This window comes from Triturus cristatus, chromosome 10 (genome assembly GCF_964204655.1).
Source record: "Triturus cristatus chromosome 10, aTriCri1.1, whole genome shotgun sequence".
Classification (NCBI taxonomy): domain Eukaryota; kingdom Metazoa; phylum Chordata; class Amphibia; order Caudata; family Salamandridae; genus Triturus; species Triturus cristatus.
Window position 1 is genome coordinate 1,194,459,943 of NC_140593.1, and position 19,162 is coordinate 1,194,479,104.

General features: G+C 44.7%; 1 protein-coding gene across 1 annotated transcript in view; it reads right to left on the reverse strand.

Annotated features, from left to right (window-relative positions):
- LOC146797022 (NACHT, LRR and PYD domains-containing protein 3-like) overlaps window positions 1–11,945 on the reverse strand; it is a 164,856-nt gene extending 152,911 nt beyond the window's left edge. The window contains exon 1 of the mRNA XM_085629613.1: window positions 11,839–11,945. The gene's annotated coding sequence lies outside the window, so the exon portion shown is untranslated. The remainder of the gene's footprint in view (window positions 1–11,838) is intronic.
- Between the last annotated feature and the right edge of the window lie 7,217 nt (window positions 11,946–19,162).

Sequence of the window (19,162 nt, forward strand, 5' to 3'; positions counted from 1 at the left end):
ACTCCCGCTTTCAGGCTCCTGAGCATTTCTTTGGGATGGTGGAGGCTGAAGCCAGGCTGCTGCTGTGGCATGGTGGAGAGTCGCGAATAGCACTGTCGCCACAAGGAATCCTTGCGATGGGGGCGTAGCTCTCCTGGACCTGCGCGTATGCCACTGGGTGACCCGATTGGTGATAGTTAATGAATGGTAATTTGCGGAACAGAGGGAGTAAAGAAAGGCCAATACAGCAGTATATTCCATAGGAGCCTGCAATCCCTGTATAAAAGCCCCTAAAGCGGAGTTGTGAGGTCTGTGATAAGGATATGGTGCAGTTGCTCAACTGTAATAAGTTACTACCGGAGCCAAAGTCAGCAGCTAACGTGCGAGGCTGGTCACAGGGCACAATCACAGCTGCAGTTTAAGCAAGGAAAAGGAAAACTACCTGTTTGATCTTCTAATCTGTTTTGAAAATGAACATTCATCGACAGAAAGCACTGTATGGAAACATGTATATTTGTTCATGCTGTAGGGCATTAAAGGAAACTTTTAAACTCTGCAGCTTTCTACACACTCTGAGCCCAACTGTCTTTAATCTGACATACATTAAACTGATTCTGGCATCTTTTACAACACATTACTAATCGCTTTTCGATGGGTTTGATTTGGCACGACAGATTTTGCTTCATGTATGTAGCTATACTATCTCTTTCATATGAAAGAGCGAAACATCAGAGGTTTAAACATTTTTGGGAAGGTGGAAGTAGAGCAACCATGTAATATAAGAGATAAAATACCCTCTGTCGCTCAATAAAGTTTATTGCAAGTCACCTCGGGCTTTGCCTCATTCCTTTATATGGTCATGGAACTCTATTGTGGCTTTCAAAATCCTCATAATGTACAGCAGTGGCTATTATATCCTGTATATATGTATGTTTACAATGGGTACACATAAAAAAAGTGCAATAATAAAGCAAAAAGGGCCAAAAGTGCTGTGTGCACTCATTCATTGCATGCCCCTTTTGCAGTGTGCATGCTTATTTACCGCATTCACTCATCCTACACTTTATGGGGTGATATGACAACACGCTCCATGGCACCTCGGTTCCCAACCTGCTCTGGAAGAAGGAGCGATAGTTTGCATGCAGGGCAGAGGCAAGCTCATTTAGACTCTGGCGTATATCAGTACAGACTCACACTTCGTTTATCCATCAACGGAATATGCTGCCAAGCTCTAAATTCATTCTTGCTAATTACCCGGACGTGGCCTGGTGAAGGCCCACATCAACTTCAGCCCTGCTGCGAAACATGTCTGACGTCTTGCAACATGTCTGTCTAAAAACACTGTGCTCACATCCTTGCATGTGGCACAAGAATGTGCCAGAACATCCACAGTGACTTCCAGAGGTGTTTCCTGTGTTTACAGCAACAGGTGCCAAGTGGACCCACCCTACTCGCCTTGGACCCGGAGTGATTTTGCACAAAGTGTCTGCTCATCGTTTTTGTGGATAACTGGATATTTTCCCCTTTCTAAAAGTACAGATTAAGCCACCAGTCAGTTGCCTCGCCTCTAATGATCTTTACATAGCTCCAGCTAATCATTGTCTCTTTTTCTTTCCCTATTATTTCTAAAATCCTCCCAAAAACAATTATAGACGTTTACGCCCAGTTGAGGCTGCGAGTACCCGAATGCGGAGTCTGCTAATTCCCAGTGCTAACTCAGACAGTGGCCACTTCTTCTGAGATATGACGTACCCCCCTTATGACCATGAGACTAGAGCTACTCCCCACACCTCACCCTGAGCCTGTGAGCTTCCACCCCCCACCCTGAGCCTGTGAGCTTCCACCCCCCCCCACCCTGAGCCTGTGAGCTTCCACCCCCCTCACCCTGAGCCTGAGAGCTTCCACCCCCCACCCTGAGCCTGTGAGCTCCCCCCCACCCTGAGCCTGTGAGCTTCCACCCCCCCACCCTGAGCCTGTGAGCTTCCCCCCACACCCTGAGCCTGTGAGCTTCCACCCCCCACCCTGAGCCTGTGAGCTCCCCCCCACCCTGAGCCTGTGAGCTTCCACCCCCCCACCCTGAGCCTGTGAGCTTCCACCCCCTCACCCTGAGCCTGTGAGCTTCCACCCCCCCACCCTGAGCCTGTGAGCTTTCACCCCCCCACCTTGAGCCTGTGAGCTTCCACCCCCCTCACCCTGAGCCTGTGAGCTTCCCCCCAACCTGAGCCTGTGAGCTTCCACCCACCCCACCCTGAGCCTGTGAGCTTCCACCACCCACCCTGAGCCTGTGAGCTTCCACCCCCCCCCCCCGCCCTGAGCCTGTGAGCTTCCACCCCCCTCACCCTGAGCCTGAGAGCTTCCCCCCCCACCCTGAGCCTGTGAGCTTCCACCCCCCCACCCTGAGCCTGTGAGCTTCCACCCCCCCCACCCTGAGCCTGTGAGCTTCCACCCCCCTCACCCTGAGCCTGTGAGCTTTCACCCCCCCACCTTGAGCCTGTGAGCTTCCACCCCCCTCACCCTGAGCCTGTGAGCTTTCACCCCCCCACCTTGAGCCTGTGAGCTTCCACCCCCCTCAACCTGAGCCTGTGAGCTTCCACCTCCCCCACCCTGAGCCTGTGAGCTTTCACCCCCCCACCTTGAGCCTGTGAGCTTCCACCCCCTCACCCTGAGCCTGTGAGCTTCCCCCCAACCTGAGCCTGTGAGCTTCCACCCCCCCACCCTGAGCCTGTGAGCTTCCACCACCCACCCTGAGCCTGTGAGCTCCCCCCCCACCCTGAGCCTGTGAGCTTCCACCTCCCACCCTGTGCCTGTGAGCTTCCACCCCCTCACCCTGAGCCTGTGAGCTTCCACCCCCCCACCCTGTGCCTGTGAGCTTCCCCCCCACACCCTGAGCCTGTGAGCTTCCACCCCCCACCCTGAGCCTGTGAGCTCCCCCCCACCCTGAGCCTGTGAGCTTCCACCTCCCACCCTGAGCCTGTGAGCTTCCACCCCCCTCACCCTGAGCCTGTGAGCTCCCCCCCCACACCCTGAGCATGTGAGCTTCCACCCCCCACCCTGAGCCTGTGAGCTCCCCCCCACCCTGAGCCTGTGAGCTTCCACCCCCCTCACCCTGAGCCTGTGAGCTTCCACCCCCCACCCTGAGCCTGTGAGCTTCCACCCCCCCCCCACCCTGAGCCTGTGAGCTTCCGCCTCCCCACCCTGAGCCTGTGAGCTTCCACCTCCCACCCTGAGCCTGTGAGCTCCCACCCCCCCACCCTGAGCCTGTGAACTTCCACCCCCCCACCCTGAGCCTGTGAGCTTCCACCCCCTCACCCTGAGCCTGTGAGCTTCCACCCCCCACCCTGAGCCTGTGAGCTTCCACCCCCTCATCCTGAGCCTGTGAGCTTCCACCCCCCCCCACCCTGAGCCTGTGAGATTCCACCCAACCACCCTGAGCCTGTGAGCTTCCACCCCCCACCCTGAGCCTGTGGGCTTCCACTCCCCCACCCTGAGCCTGTGAGCTTCCACCCCCCCACCCTGAGCCTGTGAGCTTCCACCACCCCCCACCCTGAGCCTGTGAGCTTCCACCCCCCCCACCCTGAGCCTGTGAGCTTCCACCCCCCTCACCCTGAGCCTGTGAGCTTCCACCCCCCACCCTGAATCTGTGAGATTCCACCCCCAACCCTGAGCCTGTGAGCTTCCACCCCCCACCCCCACCCTGAGCCTGTGAGCTTCTTTACATGTCTCACCCTCAGGCTGTGCGCTACACACTGTTCAGTAGCTGTGATCTCTACACCTCATTCCCTTTTCTGAAGGCCTTATTACAACAACGGCGGTTGATGGAACTGCCCGGCGTAGTCACAGTGGTGGTCTGACCACTGCCACACTGTGGGACCACCCGCAGTATTATAAGTGTGGTGGTCGGACTGCGACTGTACTGCTGCTACCGCCGTGGATCAAGGACCCTGCAGCAGGCTGGCAGCGGTTTGAAGCCAAAATATGCTGGTGGTGCCGAAGCGGCACCGTCAAGCATATTTTGAGGTGCTTCTCCACCTCCCTTTTGATGGCGGTCGCACTGACATGAAAGGGGTGGCTGTTATGCGACAAAGTGTAGGACCCCCCTTGCACCTGTGCATGTAGGGCAGCACATGTTTTGCCCCCCTGTAGTTTTGCACCCCCAGTTCCTGCACAAGAAGCAATGCAGGACATGGTGCAGTCCTTCCTGTGCAGTAACGTGCACTGGCGGTCCTGCACCGGTGCTGTTTAAGGCTCACAATACGCCTTTAAACAGCACCGCCGCCAGACCGCTACACCGCCCGCCCGCCAGACCACAAAACTTCTTGTAATATGGCGGCGGGCGATGATATCGGCGGACCTGGAGCAGAGCGGTGGCAAGGTGCCCGCTACGTGACACCCAAGAATCGTAATCGAGCCCTTAGCGTCTGATCTCTCCATCCCCATTTCTTGCTGAATATGGAACTCTGCCCCTAGTTCTGCGCTTCTCAGTTTTTCTGCACCGGAGCGTTTTATAGATGGGTGAGGCTCTGAGTAGAAATACATTCCCAGTCCGGTACATACATGTGCAACAGGTATTCTCGTGTAGGCCAGCGTCCATCTTGTCCCTTGGAGATGCTTGGTTAGCACATGTCTCCAGTGATCACGTGAGGTGGGCCGCCTCCCACTGCCCTCGGATTCCTGCATCATTGCGCAATCTGTCTAACTGTGCCTCTCTGTGTTTCCAAGACTCAGTCAGCCGAAAGTGTTTCCTAAAATCGAAATGAATCAAGAGGACCGAAAAGTGGTGTGTAGAGAGAGCAGGGAATAAGAGAGGGAGGGAAGAAAAGAGACAGGGCGAGCAAAGATGAGAGGGAGCAAGCCAGAGAGAACATGAAAAAGAGTGAGAAACAGAGGTGTGGAAGAAGAGAACAAAGGAACAATAAGGGAAGAAAAAAGTGAAAGAGGAAAGAAAAGAAACAAAGAAACAAAAAAGATAAAAGTTGGGACTGCGAGGAAGATGTGTAAGAGAAGAGAAACAAAACGATAGAGTGAGAGAAATTAAGAAAGTTGGAGGTAGAGTGAGAGAAAGTATAAAGATAATGGAGGGACTCCAAGCGAGTCTAGTAAACTGGATTGCAGAGAGATAAAATAGATAACAAAGAGGTATGGAAGTGGAAAAGGGAGAGAAAACGGATAGTGGGGAGAGAAGAAGACAGACAGAGAGTTGGAATAAAAGAGAGAACGAGCAACAGACTGAACTATGGAGAGGCAGAGAGAGACAGAGCGAGAGAAACAGAGTACGAGAGAGAGGACCTGGGGGAGAAAAGCAAAATCAAGCAAACAATACTCCTACTGCATCAATGCAACCCGAAATGTAATGAAATACTGCATCAATGCAACCCGAAATGTAATGAAATACTGCATCAATGCAACCCGTAATGGAAAAAAGTCTGCATCAATGCAACCCGTAATGGAAAAAAGTCTGCATCAATGCAACCCTAAATGGAAAAAATACTGCATCAATGCAACCCGAAATGGAAAAAATACTGCATCAATGCAACCCGAAATGTAATGAAATACAACATCAATGCAACCCGAAATGTAATGAAATACTGCATCAATGCAACCACAAATGGAATGTAATACTGCATCAATGCAACCCATAATGGAAAAAATACTGCATCAATGCAACCCTAAACTGAATGAAATACTGCATCAATGCAACCTGAAATGGGAAAAAAACTGCATCAATGCAACCCGAAATGGAATGAAATACTACACCAAAACAACCCGAAATGGAATGAAATTCTGCATCAATGCAACCTGAAATGGAATGAAATACTACACCAATGCAACCCGTAATGGAAAAAAGTACTGCATCGATGCAACCCGAAATGGAATGAAATACTGCATCAATGCAACCCGAAATGTATAAAATACTGCATCAATGCAACCCGAAATGAAAAAAATACAGCATCAATCCAACCATAAATGGAATGTAGTACTGCATCAATGCAACCCAAAATGGAAAAAATACTGCATCAATACAACCCATAATGGAAAAAATTCTGCATCAATGCAACCTTAAATTTAATGAAATACTGCATCATTGCAACCCGAAATGGAAAAAGTACTGCATCAGTGCAACCCTAAATGGAATGAAATACTGCATCAATGCAACCCGAAATGTATAAAATACTGCATCAATCCAACCATAAACGGAATGTAGTACTGCATCAATGCAACCCAAAATGGAAAAAATACTGCATCAATGCAACCCGAAATGGAATGAAATACTACACCAAAGCAACCCAAAATGGAATGAAATACTGCATCAATGCAACCCAAAATGGAATGAAAGACTACACCAATGCAACCCGTAATGGAAAAAAGTACTGCATCAATGCAACCCGAAATGGAATGAAATACTACACCAATGCAACCCGAAATGGAATGAAATACTGCATCAATGCAACCCGAAATTGAATGAAATACTGAATCAATGCTACCCGAAATGGAAAAAATATTGCATCAATGCAACCCTAAATGGAATGAAATACTGCATCAATGCAACCCAAAATGGAAAAAATACTGCATCAATGCAACCCATAATGGAAAAAATTCTGCATCAATGCAACCTTACATTTAATGAAATACTGCATCATTGCAACCCGAAATGGAAAAAGTACTGCATCAGTCCAACCTGAAATGGAATGAAATACTGAATCAATGCAACCTGAATGGAAAAAATACTGAATCAGTGCAACCCTAAATGGAATGAAATACTGCATAAATGCAACCCGAAATGTATAACATACTGACTCAATGCAACCCGAAATTGAATGAAATACTGAATCAATGCTACCCGAAATGGAAAAAAAAATGCATCAATGCAACCACAAATGGAATGTAATACTGCATCAATGCAACCCGAAATGGAATGTAATACTGCATCAATGCAACCACAAATGGAATGTAATACTGCATCAATGCAACCCAAAATGGAAAAAATACTGCATCAATGCAACCTGAAATGAAGAAAAAAAACTGCATCAATGCAACCCTAAACAGAATTAAATACTGCATCAATACAACCCATAATGGAAAAAAGTACTGCATCAATGCAACCCGAAATGTTAAAATACTGCATCAATGCAACCCAAAATTGAATGAAATACTGAATCAATGCAACCCGAAATGGAAAAAATATTGTATCAATGCTGCCCTAAATGGAATGAAATACTGCATCAATGCAACCCGAAATGTATAAAATACTGCATCAATGCAACCCGAAATTGAATGAAATACTGAATCAATGCTACCCGAAATGGAAAAAATATTGTATCAATGCTACCCTAAATGGATTGAAATACTGCATCAATGCAACCTGAAATGAAAAAAATACAGTATCAATGCAACCATGAATGGAATGTAGTACTGCATCGATGCAACCCAAAATGGAAAAAATACTGCATCAATGCAACCCGAAATGTATAAAATACTGCATCAATGCAACCCGAAATTAAATGAAATACTGAATCAATGCTACCCTAAATGGAAAAAATACTGCATCAATGCAACCACAAATGGAATGTAATACTGCATCAATGCAACCCATAATGGAAAAAATACTGCATCAATGCAACCCTAAACTGAATGAAATACTGCATCAATGCAACCTGAAATGGAATGGAATAATGCATCAATGCAACCCTAAATGGAAAAAATACTGCATCAATGCAACCACAAATGGAATGTAACACTGCATCATTGCAACCTTAAATAGAAAAAATACTGCATCAATGCAACCTGAAATGGAATGAAATACTGCATCAATGCAACCAGAAATGGAAAAAATACTGCATCAATGCAACCCGAAATGGAATGTAATACTGCATCAATGCAACCCGAAATGGAATGTAATACTGCATCAATGCTACCCGAAATGGAAAAAAATACTGCATCAATGCAACCCGAAATGGAATGTAATACTGCATCAATGCAACCCGAAATGGAATGTAATACTGCATCAATGCAACCCGAAATGGAAAAAAATACTGCATCAATGCAACCCGAAATGGAAAAGATATTGCAGCAACGCAAACACTGGATTATATATTGCTAATGATAAAACAAACGGGCGATTTTCTCGAATAATTTACATATAGGTACCAGTTTGACAGCAATGTGATACACTTCGACTTTACCAACATACAAACAAGCATTATAAAGACATTCATTATTAGCTATAACTCAACCTTCAGGATCACACCATTACAATCCGGTAACTGGATACATTCGCAGGAGATAAACTAGAATTCACAATATTAAAAACAATACAAACTCCCAGGAAAGTCAAAAGGGGAGCCCAGAGCAGAGACTAATGTGGAAGCAGTTAGCACAAAAAACGACAACGGGGCTCTTTCAGCAGGCAGAAGTCACACGTGATGCACGAAACCATTAGAGTGCACAGGCATCCTGAAGAAGGCCCGTAGCCCAGGAATAAATACAGCACCGCTACAGAGAGGAAGCACGAGAAACCACAGAAAACTTGGTTTGACTCAATTGCAAACTCTGCACGCTGACATACGTAAGCAGTCTGAGCAGAAAAAGAGAAGGCAACCACGACTAACAAAATGAAGAGAAACAAAGAGAACAAACTTGTATCAGCCACATTCTAGAGTAAATGGAGAATAGATAAACAAAGCAGAGGGGAAGGGGCGGGGTGTCACAGACAGGAATGTGGTGGTCACGACATTTTTCAAATCCTAACAAAGCCTCAAAAAGAACATCTCACACCAGGCGAGGTGGACACCAGTGACAAACTGCACAAACTGGGAAGAGTAACTAAAGACCTTCAGATGCCCTAAGTCACAGTAGCAGCTAAAGACCTCAAGATAGGACAGTGGCCAGATGGACACAGTAACGAAAGGGGCATCCAGTGAGAAGTAGAGCGCTTGCCCTCTTACCCAATCCTACATCATCATCACCAACAGCAATAAGTAAGGTCCCTTTTCATGGCATTTGGTTGGGTTGAAAAACCTATTATGACATTGGCACTGGATGGCTCCTTTAAAGAAATGCTCCAAAGCAACACCTCGCATTACAGCCAACTTCAGTGGATTGATGGAATCTCTTCGTGTCTTCACAGGCCACTGATGGAATTTAAAGCTGTTTGGACAAGTTGTTACCAAGCAGCTGGTGAGCCATGGTATCCAGCTGGAATGTAGTGTGTATATAGGAGAGGTAGTGAGTTCTCATTAAGACTTAGAAACCTCATGGTGAGTTCCCAAGCTTTCTGACAGGAAGCTTTATTCTGACCAAGACAGGTTGTGGCGGGCATAGACTATGGGCTTTGACCCTGTCCCAGAGGGACAGTTAAACGCCCTCTACATAGTTCTCCATCAAATTATTATATGATAAAAAGAAAATCATATAAAAATTTAATTTATGGATATCACAGTTAAATAATTACACAAACGCTCTTGGAACCACCAACAATGATTTTCCCAAAAAGTGCAAAGTGCTTTCCCCAAACAATTTTAAGCTGGTCCAAAAAAACAAATTAGAATTTAATTTTTTTTTAAATTACTTAAAAAAGCTTTTTAATCGATAAATACTAGCAGATGGTGGATTAAACATTAAAATTAACGCCTCGTCATATGTCACTGCAGAGAATTTTTCCCAAATTGGTACCAGATATTTGGATCTCAAAATTTCTAGACCTGAAAAAGAAAACAGCACATGTGCTAAATCCTGTAAAATGACGGTACAGAATTGCCAACACTGCAGCCCCCGGGCTCTCCTTTTTTAGCCCATGGACTTACGTTCAATTAGCACAGGCCAAATTTAAACCTCATGTAAATAGACATCACCTGAGGGTCGAAATTTACTCTTTAAATAAATTGCATTGCACCATGAGTAACAAGGAAACAATTCAATTGTAACCTTGGAATTTGTTGACAGTATGCTATATCAACTTGATAGCTTTTAAGTTTCGTCAATTTTTGAAATTTTGCAGAAAGGATATTAATTGAGTTAGAACCAAAAATGTCTTCCTTTGAAAGGTCTAATTGAGCGGCTAAATACTAAAATAATTTTGTGAAGGTTAATGTCCTTTCAAAATCATGCACAAATACACCCCAAATGATTTTTTAATAACATCTTCACGACTGCTAAACAGCCTATATGTGTAGTGGAGATTTTGACCAGTGGCCCTTTGGTTTATGCTGGGCAATGCCAATTCCAAACAAATTATTTCTATTGCGAATGACCGCCCCACACCTAAGTAATATTTCCAAAGTTTAAACCGAATGCCGGCGTAACTTTTCAAGGCAGTTATCGAGTGATAGCCGCTTATAGAATTAAGGAAGGGATTTTTGAGACCTACATTTTTGATAATAATGAAATGTCTTTACCTCCCACTGAGTTAAAAAAATTCTTTAAGCCAAACCTAATTGCAGTGGCTTTTGAGATTTGCATCTTGGAGTGGTTAGACCATGAAAGATTGTTTGAAATGAGTGTCCGGAGATAGTTATACACTCTCACTGTTTCTAATTTTGCCCTCTCATAAAACCATTTGCTTTAAGGTTTCAAACCTGAGTCCCCCGTACCCATAATTTTTATTTTCCCTTTATTTACACTTAGGTTGTGGACAGAGGAGAAAACTGCTAGAGCATCTAATTGTCTTTGGAAGCACACAGGAATTAGAGACAACAAAACTAAATCATCGGCATACATTAATCCCGAAATTGGTTTCAACCCTATCTTAGGAGGGTATGCATTCATTGTGTTTATGCACTCTGGAAAATCAGCCAAGTAAAGGGAGAAAAACTGGGGCGATAAAATGAAGCCTTGTTTAAGGCCATTTCGAACTTCAATATTGGAGGTCTATTCCGACCCGGAACCGAGTAAGACCTCTTTCCAATTTTCAGAAAATAGAGATATCAGTGAACATACTAGCAAATCTGGAATGCCACAAAGTACTCATTTTTGACAAGTAAGGGTCGATCAACTTTATCAAAAGTGTTGCTAAAATCAACAAAAGTGACATAAGAAGCTTTATAAATGGGCGTTAGACTATGAGATTGGCATCTGGTGCGGAACGGATGATTGGTGCCTTGTCCCCATGGGAGTTAGACGCTGCTTCACCATGTGTCTCATGGCACAAAACCTCCTCCTTGAACTTCCATCAGGACTAGGGTCTTGCAGATGACCTTCTGCACTGACACGTCTTCATTTAGGACTGGTGGCTGGCTTTCTTCCAAGCAGGGAAACTTCAGCCTTGAGTCTGGATCTTGAGCCTACCACTCTACTTCTGTCCAGTGAGGCATGCTTTCAGGAATTAAGGGTACACCTACAGGCTGTGGATGTAATCAGGCACCTCCCCCATTGCACCAGAGGAATGTCATAAATATGGCTGAGGGGGTCCGGACAGTATACTTTGATCCCTCCCCATGGCCTGTAAAGGAGAAGACTGGTCAATTCTGGTCAATTCTTGACTGTCTCATGAAGTGTAATTTAGTAGCCAGATGCTGAGATTTAAATATGGCATCTATGGGCAGTATACCTTTCCCATGCCAAAAAGAGCCAGTCCCTTCCAGGGTTCCAGTGATAGGTGGCTCAGGTAGCCATGGGGCGAGTGTCTGCATACGATGGTGATCTGGGAGCCACCGTTAATTCTTACCATGGAGTGGTGTCCTCCTCTTTGACTCAAACATCCCCTCTGGGGTGGGTAATGAACTGGAGTACTGCTGAGTATGTTCAGCTGAAGGACACCCTAAAGGGGAACACTGTTGCAAAAACCCTCCCAGGACCTTCATGTGGTCTGTTCTCCTTGTTTTACAGTGTCTCCAACCCACTAAAGTTGACAAAAGTCTCACCTACCTGGAGGAAGATGCCTTCAAGAAACAGGGCCCCCTACCCTTGAGCCGGGGAAGAGACGTGGGCGAAGAAGTCAGTTACACCATGAAAGCCAGAGTCAACTTCTAAAAAGAGATCCACTTCTTATTTAGTTTGTAAACTAAGATAAGGTTGGTGATTTTGCTCAGTCCCGAGTAGCCTCCCCGGAAGGATTAAGCAACAAACCACAGAAGAGGAACTTAGAGAGGAGAAAGATTGTAACTTAGTGGGGGAAACTTATCAGAGAATGTGATTTATTCTTATTCACCACTTACATTCTAGTTTCTGTTCCCTTTTTACGCTAGCAGATAGACACCCCGCATGCTGTGTGAACTCCCAGTCCAAATGTCACGCGTAGATGGCTTCTCAAACATTCTTTGATCTGCAAGCCTATTGTGCAAACCTGCACACCTATTATGGGTGTAAGGAAATAATATTCAAGGCAGCTTTGAATAATGATCCATGAAGGAGCGTATGAGTCTCTAAAAGCCCTGCTGCTGCCCAGTGAAAGATTGTCTGGGTCGCCATAAGCTATACAGAGTGATGCTGTTAACTGGAGGACACAGTGAGAAATACTTACATCCTGGTAAACCCCGCCTGTGCTTTTTAGTATTATATAACTGCCCCATATACAAACCTCTATGCCGTTTGAGGTCTTTAATAATGGTAGTCTTACAGCCAAAAATAAAAATGTGTACTGGTCTAACTAGCCCTTGCTTTATGTTGACTGTTTTAGCTGCTACCAGCAGCAATTACATCTAGGTATCAGGCATGTAGACAATGTATTGTTTGCCAATGACAGTGCCAAGAAACTATTTTGTATGTTGCACTTTATAAGAATAAATAACATGGCATAGCATAACACAATGATTGGGCAATGCTGTTATAACCCCTTTGGAAATATAGAAACAAATGATGCCATTCAAAATGCCTGTAAGCAGAAAAAACTAAAAACTGATATAGATAAAACCCAAAACACCCACTGACTGTATCCAATGTCTTTTGATGCCAGTTTGCTTGGACGGTTGTCCATGTATTTTTGTTTGTTTATTTGCAAAAATAAAAATTTGCTTATCAAAAACAAAACCCAAAACACCATTGTTTTTTAAGGAAACGATTTGATCTTCATGGTGGCCTTAGGCAAAAAAATGTAAATTTGTTGTCATTATCAATATCTAAATATGATGCCCACTAGGTCAAGCTAGGTAAGCTGCCCAACCATGATCAATGACCAATATGGTAGCCTGGCCATACTCCAGCTGATTAAGGCAATTTGCAGATAGATCGATCCATGGGCACTGCCTGGCAGCGAGTTATGAAATCTGGATGGATCTATTCATTTTCCAGACTAGAAGCAGAGATCTTACAGACAGCCCTTCCTACACACCTCCAGCTCAGCAATCATTATGACAGTCAGACTTGAACTGAGGCTATTTACTTAAAATAAAAACATGAACTTTTTGGAAGGTCTAAATGAAGCCTCTGCCAACAGGGTGCCCACACTGTGCAAGAAGGCAAATTGAAAAAGTCAACAAGTATTTAAGAGGTTTCTAGCCTGAAGTATTTGGCTCACTGAGTATTTCTGTTTTTCCTTAGGGTTTCATTTAGCAGCTATTCTAGTAACAGAAATGAGCCACATCAGCTTTAGTCGAGAGCGTGTGTATCCACACTGGAGGTTGTATTTAACTAGAGACCTCTTGAGAGTAGTGGGTGTTTATTAACACAAATAAGTAAAAGAAATGATGCTATACTGTGAAATAAACATTTGAAACGGACACAGGCTGGCAACTGGAAGGTTTCATGAAATCAATTAGGATCAGGGAAGATTGACATGATCAGGCTGGCAAAGAAGAACTGAATGATAAACAACGACATGCGTCATAGTCCACGGCCAGACTAGAAACAAAGAAAGGACTAATCAAGCCACAAACTGCTCCAGTGAGTGACTTGCTGGCCTGGTGGTGTGCCTGCCCTACTCTGTTGCTTTTGGATTCTCTATTGTTGCATCTTAGTTGCAAAAGGTGGCTGTGCACGGGGCGGGGGGGGGGGGGTTCCCCCTGCAGGGAAGCTGTTATTGAACAGGTACTTTGTATTTTGTGAAGAAGTTAGATAAACTTCAGACCATTTGTGTTATGTGGAGCCACAAAAAGAGCAAACTATATATAGGGAATTACACTCAATATATTTCTTGTACTACAAAGACCCTAATGCACCGGCATGGGCCATTGGACCAAAAGAGTGGATTTAAGAAGTTGGGAAAGATGAGCTGCATGATACAGAACTACATGTCCCATGATGCAGAGCTAGAGAGAAACAAAGGAACGTTCTCTTTAAGCCATGAACTGCACCTGTGATTGATCTCTGGCATGACGGCGTCTGCACTCCAGTCTATTGTTTTAGGATTATGGATAGGTAATGTATGTCCGCAATGAATTAGAATTGTTTTATGCAGCATTGACTTCTTGATTGCCCATTGTTTTATCTGTTTATTTTTAACATGTTATATTCTAAGGGTTTCTGAGGCCTTTGTATTCTTGGCCAGATGGGAATTTAAGGACTCGTAATAGGACTGGGTCATTATCTCATGCTGATCAAACTCTAAACTGTGCCAAATTGTGACTGAAAGTGAATGTCTCTTTTTGCATCATCACCAAAAGGTTTTGGTCTGATGCTGCTGGTTTTCGACTCTGAGAGTGCACTGTGACCCGCTAACGAGACCCCAGTGTCAATGCTCCGGCCCTTAAAAGTGTACGTTAAATTGGCTTATACGCAATTGAAATAAGTTAACTTACTTACAAGTCCCTAATATAGGGTGCCAGGGGTATCCAGGCCCTGTAAGATAAAGTGCCCCTCATGGGCTGCAGCCCTTATTGTGCCACCCTGAGTGTGACAAAGTAAAACACGTCTCCCACCCTGCCATTGCAGACTGGCGGAGCAGGTATAAACTGCTAACTCGACTAGGCCATTTAAACTAATGACGAAGGGCCATATGTAGGTGAAACGTGTTTTGCGATTCTCTAATTGCAATTTTTAGTGAATCGCAATTAGAGAATTGCAAAACGGAATGTAGGTAGGATTAGCAAAATATTTTGCGATTCCCACCTATTCCTTACTTGCGAATCCCATATTGAGATTCGCAAATAAGGAATACCTTGCCATTCATTCCTATGGGCTAGAAGACCCATAGGAATGAATAGGAAGACATTCTCAATTTGCGATTCTCAATTAGAGAATCGCACATTGAGAATGCAATTTCAAGGTTGCAAGGGTGTCAATAGGACACCCTTTTGCACCCCTTAAATAAACATGTGTGCACATGTGGCGCACATACATGCGCTAAGGGCATGTGTGTGCGCCACATGGCACTTTGAAAAATGCAAAAAAGTGCATTTTTCAAGGAAATCGCAAATTACCACCAACCTGAGGTTGGTGGTAATATGCGATTCCTTAAGCCAAAATTGCACAACTTGGGTGCTTCCTACATTGCATTTAAGGAATCGCAATTTGGGATTCCTTAAATGCATTAGCAAAATAAGGAATCGCAAATTTTGCGATTCCTTATTTTGCGTGTGGGTTTTTGTGTGCTACATAGCACACTGCCCAAATTGCGATCGCAATCGCCGAAATTCGGCCCAATATGGCCCAAAGTCCAGACCTTTCTTTTTAATATACATTTGTCACTTCTAAGGTGCGCCTGTCAAGCCCTAAGGCAGGGTGCTGTATATTAAAATGTGGGACATGTGTTTTTATATGTCCTAAGAGTACAAACTCCAAATCGAAATTTTTAGTGTGGATATTCTAGGAGCCCCATTGGCAAGTACAGGGTTACATGTTGACAACTTAGCTTTGCTAATTTCTGAATGGGACTACTAAAGTCAATCAATCAATCAATCAATGACACTTATAGAGCGCGCTACATACCCGTAGGGTCTCAAGGCGCTGGGGGGGGGGGGGGGGGGGGGGTCGGCACTTCAAGGTGTCAAAGGAATTGTCACAGTAAACCTGACTAAATGCCCAAGTTGACATTTTACCAAATTGAGTAAAAGGCAACTTTAGAAAGTTGTCACTCTATTGCCAAAGTTTTCTAGCGGCCATTTATGGTTGCTGACCACCAGACCATCTTCTATCCTCCTGGGAACAGGTGAACAACTCACAGGAAAGGACACAATAGAGGCCTCCCTTGGAAGAGGTGTTACCCCTCCATGGCAGAAAGCCAGAGAGGGAGTGAGCCTAAAAGGCCAGCTTAAAAGGGAAAGGTGCTTTTGAAGTGCAAATGGTGGACGCACAAGAGAGGGGGTGCTACTTTGCTCTGGTAGACAGGTTGGAGTCAGGGACAGAGAGGGGGAAACAGTTGCCAAACCACTTTACCTGTGGGTGTGTAGCCCTCGGGTAGCCACACTCTAGGGTAGTCTACCAAGCTCCACACACCAAGAGAAGGGTTCGACATCTTGGGAGTGGGCAGAATAGTGCATTCTGGGACAGCTAGATTCCACACATTGCAGTAATGTGTCGAACGGGAGGGGACCTTGTAGCCCATTGGCTTGTAGTCATTGCATCCTCTAAGGGCAAGTTGTGGGCATAAAAGTGGCAATCCCGGCACCCAGACTTCAGATCACATCTGCACTGGACCTGGCAAAGAGAGACTGCACCAAAAACTGGACTGCACTTGCTGATCCTTGGGTTAGCAAAGAGAGGACTGTGTCTGTTGTGCCCTGCTCGACTAACTTAGTCCCCATGCCCCAGAGAGAAGAGCTGAACCCCAAGAGACAGTTGGCTGACTTCCTGTTACAGCTTCTGGGCCACAAAAGCTAAAGAAACCTTCCTTGGCGAGTTGGTAGCTCCAATTGCTTGATTGCCCCTGACTGCTAAAGTGCAGCCTGGGAGACCTAGACCGGACACTCAAAAGCTGCATCCAAGTCTGCTGGACGTGGGAGAGTCATTGGAGTGCAGTTTGGTCTCCCAAGATAGACATTAAACTCATTTAAAGGGAACCACAGATTTTGCTCTGAACTAAGATAAACAAACCAGCGGCAACTAGTTTTTGGTTGGACTTCAAGAAACATTGACCCCTGTGGCCAAAGTCAACCCACCATGTTCATGGACTGAAGGGTGGCCTCACAAAGACCTCTGTTGACTGGATCAGCATCCACATTATCCTTCAGCATCCTGTATCCCTTTTATCAGGACCACACTTTTGATGTCAATGACGTTTGGCAATAGAGGATGGAAATGGTCTGAGTACTGCTTAGACTGTAAGGTAACTGTTCAACAAAGCCTTATTGCCCCTGTGACTTGCTCCCTGCCAGAGTTGGTTGGCCAAAGCGGGCAGGAGTAAACAAACACAACTTTACAAAAGTTTTCAAAAGTTTTCAAAGTAACTGTTATCCATGGTATTTGCAAATGCATGTTTGCATTTTGAGGGAAAAGCAGTGATTTATAATGTGCTTAATAATTTATTTCTACGGAACCGTCTTGTGGATTTTGTTCATTTTGATGTCTAAAAATTAATAACAAAAAGGTCTATTTTTATAAACTGGTGTCAGATTTTCTTTTTGTCCTGTTCTTTTTTTATTCAGCTCTTTTGGTACTTCTAAATGCTTTACACTTGTTCCTTTGACAAATCCTGACTGCTAGAATCCACAGCTACTCAGATTTGAGCTAATGTCTTACAAATGAATCTGACTAGACCCAAGACAGGGTTGTGAGTTTACTACACAATGAGGTCACACAACCACACCATACAATAAACCACATTTCCCCACAGTGACATACCTTTATTGTGTTACTCTTAATGTAAATTGCATTGTCTCTTTTATCTTTTTTCTAACTTTGTTTTTAGGAATTTTCCTAAAGAAAAAAGTAGGAATAGAAGCACTCGTAGCAATTGGTGGTGGTGGTGGTAGTGGTAGTGTAGCTGTTGTTGCTGCTTAATCTTGTTGACTGCGGTGTTTGATTTGTCTGACAAGATTGAGAACAAAACCTGATCTTGCTGATGGCAATGAACTTTCAATTTGTGTCAAAGTGTTGGTCATGCGCGTCACATCTCAGAGTTTTAGAGACAGCAACTATGCTCACAGGGCCGCATGTTTGTGTTTGGTTGATATGTGTAGCGTTCTTCACTCCAGAGTGTCCTTCCTCATAAACACATATCAGAATAGGTCAAGAGGGTTTGTGGTGTAGCTCACCAATATTTAATAAATGATTGATGCCTCTTTAATCAATGTTTGTTTCTGTGTGTGTGTACTTGTCTATGTAGCTGTATGTCACTTGTATCTCTAAGTAGCTCTGTGTACCGAAGTACGCACTTGTTTGATTCTGTGCAACATATGTGCTTTGGTGTGAGAGTGTTTTTGTGGGTGTTTGTGTAAATGTGGGCATGTTTCAGTCTTCACGGGTGCTTCTTTTTTGTGCATAACCCTGTATAAGTGCAGGTTTACCTCTGACAGTATGGATGTGTGTAGATCTGTGATTCTCTGAATTAAGGTGGGTGTTTATGTGTCGCTTTTAACCTGCTTGTGTCAAGGGAGGAGTTCTGTAGGTTTGACGTGTGTTGGCGGAGGGTGGCACCGTGTCTGTGAGGCCTGAGGACGTGCCAGTGGGTTTCCGGTTGGCAGATTGAAGGTGGAGTGATGCTGTGTTTGTGTGATCTGCCTTGTGGGATTGAGCAGAGCATGGATGTGGCTTGCGGCTGTGGGTGGTGGGGGAAACAACCTTTACAATGCAGTCATTACATCGCACTACATTTACTATGCAGTCATTACATCGCAACATCCTTTACAACGCATGTCACTACAACGCAGCCATTACATTGCATGTCACTACAACGCATGACACTACAATGCATGTCACTACAACGCAGGCATTACATCGCATGTCATTACAACGCATATCATTACAATGCATAGTACCCCTACACTATCCAACACTTACCCTACTTTTGCACCTCCTGGAGTGGGAATAGTAATTTTTACCCCTACACTATCCAACACGTACCCTACTGTTGCACCCCCTGGAGTTAGAATAGTAATTTTTACCCCTACACTATCCAACCCTTACTTTAAATGCAATGCAATGGTATGCGTTGTAAATGTATAATGCGATGTAATGGAATGCCTTGTAAATGCATTTTTTTTTAAATCGTTGTAATGGCATGCGATGTAAATGTATGCGTTGTAAAGGATGTTGCGAAGTAAAAACTGCGTTGTAAAGGCATGCGTTGTAAATGTATGCGTTGTAACGTCATACATTCTGGGTGGTGGTGGCGGTGTAAAGGGTGAGCTATTGAACTTTAGTGGTTGAGATCTGAGTG